Below are 4,040 nucleotides of genomic sequence, written 5' to 3'. Positions count from 1 at the left end.
AACTGATAGCTAAAGAAATGTGTTTGTTAGTTTTTAAATCCTCATCGTTTTTGCTGACACAGACTCACACGGCTGCCTCTGTGAAACTTGCCTAGTTTGGGCTAGTCAGGGAATTGCAATACTGGCAGGCACATTTGTGGATTTTGTGCAACACGGGTATAGAAAAAGGGATGCATTCTCTGGTGCACTGAGCTTCGGGCAGGGTGAACTGCACCTTGCATGGCTGCAAGCTTGCACAGTGCCCTGCCCCCGTACTATTTTTGGCAGCAGACCAGCAAAAGCGTTCTGCCAAGGTGCTCTCTGCAGCAGCAGAGGAGAGAATTGCATGTGCCCCGAAATGCAGAATGTAAGTGGGGCTGGGGTGGTGTTTAGTGCCAGTGGAAATCATTCTCCTTCTCAGCTGGGAGTATTTTATGTTAACTTTGCTCTGGTGTAAATGATGGCAAAAGGTCCAGGGCAAGTCAAGCCCATTGTTGTGTAAAAATCATGTGAAGTCTCCAATTTGATTAAGATTTTATCAAATGTTTTCAGGGGTGGGGAACCTAAGGCCCAGGGACCAGATGTGGCCCCTGGCTTGCCTGGACCCGGCCCCCAAGGCTCATCCCTCCCTCCAGCATTGGGAAGCCTGTGTAGGCGCTCCAGCCCCCCCGCCACAGGGCTGGAGCACACAAAATCTACTAGCCTGGGCCCCCTTATGCTCTTTTGTGGGAGGGGAATGTGGGGAGTGTGTGTCTCCTTCTCAGGCGGGAGCCACATCTGTGAGGGTTTGTTTGGTTTTGGTTCTCTCTTGTGTGTGTCCCCCGACTGATTTTTCTGTGAGTCAGCAGCCCCCAGCCCAAAAAAGGTTCCCGACCCCTGACCCATCAGTACTGTGCTTGCTCCTGGCCCTGCATTGCAGTGCTGATAGATGCCGTCCACGTAATTCTATCATGGGTCCAGGGTCATGAGTAGAACTGGTCTGAAAAATTCCCCCAAAGCTGTTTTTGGCAAACTCACCAAATCAGCAATATAAAAAGTTTTTTTCCTGGAAAAGGTTTGATTGGAATGTCGTTCTGATGGACCTAGGCAGGGCTCAGTCAAAAACCTGCCTTGCTTCCTGCCAGCATCCCCCTGCCTTCTCTGCAGCCTGGGCTTTCAGGCCACTTCTAGGTGATGAGAAAAAACCGCAGAACCAAATACTTGCAATTTCTCACTCTCAGAACCCTCCCCCTGCACAAAGGGGCATTTGCATTCCTTTTCCCCTGAGCATAACACTTGTCAGATTGCCATTGATTTTGTTTGTGGTGGAATTATTTGAATGAACCAAACAGATTAAAATAAAGTGAGGTGGAGGATAATCACGTCAGAAGGTAAGAAGTGTTCTGCTCTGCACCGGAGCTGCTTAAGGTTAATTCGTCATGGCTCTAGTTGCTGTCGCCCTTACATGGAAAGGAAATCTGCTTTGTTACATCGTACCTCTTCCTAACTCACACAACTGAAAACCTCATTTCATGGGCTCCAGGTTCCCCAGATTACAATTCCACTGGAGAGAGTCTTTCAGCGAGATACAAGCCAATAGGAACATATTAGCTTGTAAAAACCGGATTTTTCTCCTGATCACGCCTAACACTCAATAATGCGCAACGCAGAGATCTATTTGTCATACACACTACATGGAAGAAGAAGGCCATCGATCTCTGGTTTGTTAATGGAGTGATGTTTTCCACTTGTGCGCTTACTTGTCTTAAGGGGAAAGTGTTTTCTACCATGATCGCTCATATTCGTGATCAAGCCAAGATACTTGAATGATGCTCCCCTTTAAGCCATGCAAGACTGCAATACATTGTTTCACATTACACAACGCCTGCTCCTTTTCTAATGTACCCGGGGAAAGACCCTTGTTTGTGTTGCTTTTGGGGAGGGGGGGATTCTTTGATGGAACATCGTATAAATTCTCTTTTATCAGTTATACTGCAGCTGTGCTCTTACTGCAGCTTACTGACCTGTAGCAGCTTCATTCCTTCTCCATGGCCACTGCTTTAGGGCCTCGTCAGCGCAAATCTAAGACCAAGCACCCACAAACACATTGGTCCACTACACATAAAGGCAGGGGAGATTAATCCTTTTTTCCAGGTTTGGCGCTCACGGGCTACTTTGGGCCAATAGACCCCATGCCCCCTTACATGACCCCCCCATCCGCCGATCCTGTGCCCATCATGTGCATGCTCCTGCATGACCCCTCCAGAAGTGCAGGGAGCATGTGTGGAGAATGCATTGCACTGCACAGACATGCACAGCGGCCCCTCCACCCCAGCCAAGTTCTTCCGAGGTGTTCAGGCAGCTGCAGAGGAGAGAGGTGTGTTTGCTCCTTAATGCAGAATGTAAATGGAGTTTGTGGTGGGCGTAATGCACGTTGGACCTCCCAAGTCCAGCACCTCCGGACCAAGGAGGGGATTTACCAGTCTCCTCTACTGACCTTCCAGCCCACCATCCCTCCCTGCTGCCGGCTCCTTCTGGCCCATGCCTGGCCCTGCTGCCCCCAGGCTAGGGCTCAGGCTCCAACTCCAGCCCCACTGCTGATGAGATATGGTCTCAGCGCCCCCCCTGCCACCGGCTTGGCTGGGGCCAGAGTCACCCAACTGCTGCTGGTCCTGCTGCCACCAGGGCCAGAGCTCCCTGGTCGCTGGTGCTGGAACTCTCTGGCTGCTGCCACCAGGACTGGAACTCCACAGCCATTGCCCACCCCTCCCATTCCCCAGCATGCTCTGGGGCCTGCTGCCAGACCTCCTTGTCTCTGGGCTCTGTGGTCCAGGAACATCCATGCTGGACCACAGATGTTGCTAGATCACAGAGTCCATATTAGGGAGGTACAACCTGTACCCTTTGCAAGCCCTCTGCCCTAGGGTGACCATCACATTCTGGGAATGTAGGGACCTGATTTTCATAAGCACTGACTTCCTCCCCCCACCCCCTCCCACTCCCCTACACACACCAAAAAAAAAAAAAATTGCAGTGAAAACCAACAGGAGCTGTGAGTGATAAGACACTTTTAAAATCATACCACTGGGTCCTTCTATCAACATGTAACTAGTGTGTCCTAGATGTTTCTCTAAGGGTACATCTAGACTAGCCCCCTAATTCGAACTAGGGAGGCTAATGAGGGCGACCGAAATTGCTAATGAAGTGCGGGAGGTTTAACTGTTAATTCGAACTATGGGGTTTATCTCGGAATCACGCTTCTCTGCCATGTGTAGATGCGGGCAGTTACTTCGGGCTAGTCAGTTTCCAAAATGGCGACCGGCCGGGAATATGCTAATCAAGCACAGGATATTTAAATCCCGCGCTTCATTAGCAATTTTGGTCGCCCTCATTAGCCTCCCTAGTTCAAACTAGGGGGCTAGTGTAGACATACCCTAAGAAGTTAACCAAGGCTCTGCAATCTATATTCCAACACACATGTGGAATTCTGAGGCACTTTTCCACCACTGCCTCATGTTTGTATTTTTTTTATGCACAGCCAAGCAACCAAAAAAAGCCTCAAATTTATCAAACAGATTTCATCGTGTGGAAAGCAAAGTGATGAAGCCTAAATTGCAATTGACGGAATTTTGAATTAAGCAATCAACTGATTAATTACTTGACTTTTGTCTAATAAAGCAAAATGCAAATGAGGCTCGCAAAAAGTTACATTCTTTCCGTGTAGCATTCGCATCACTCCAAACATTCCAGCAGAACTGCCAGATGCAAAAGGAAGCTGTCTCAAAATGGGCCAGCTACCCTCGCCTGTCTTCATTTTGTCTGAATGTACAACATATTGCAAAAAAAGGGAATGAAAGGTTTTTTAAAAATGTATCAAACAATATTTTGTTTGCTATGCAATAGGATCCTGAGCTACTCTGTCAATCCTAGCGTGTTCTATCAACATTAAAGTAGATGCAACGCATTGTATCCTTCTGATTGATCTGCATGGACAAATGTGAGATTGTCAGATTGGTTAGTGTCCACAAATACATTAATCAGTGCTCAGGTCGTAGGCTCATCTGCAAGAGCTTTTCATGCTT

The sequence above is a fragment of the Pelodiscus sinensis genome, chromosome 25 (assembly GCF_049634645.1).
Source record: "Pelodiscus sinensis isolate JC-2024 chromosome 25, ASM4963464v1, whole genome shotgun sequence".
In the NCBI taxonomy this organism is placed as follows: Eukaryota; Metazoa; Chordata; order Testudines; family Trionychidae; genus Pelodiscus; species Pelodiscus sinensis.
Note: the sequence above shows the minus strand (reverse complement) of the source record.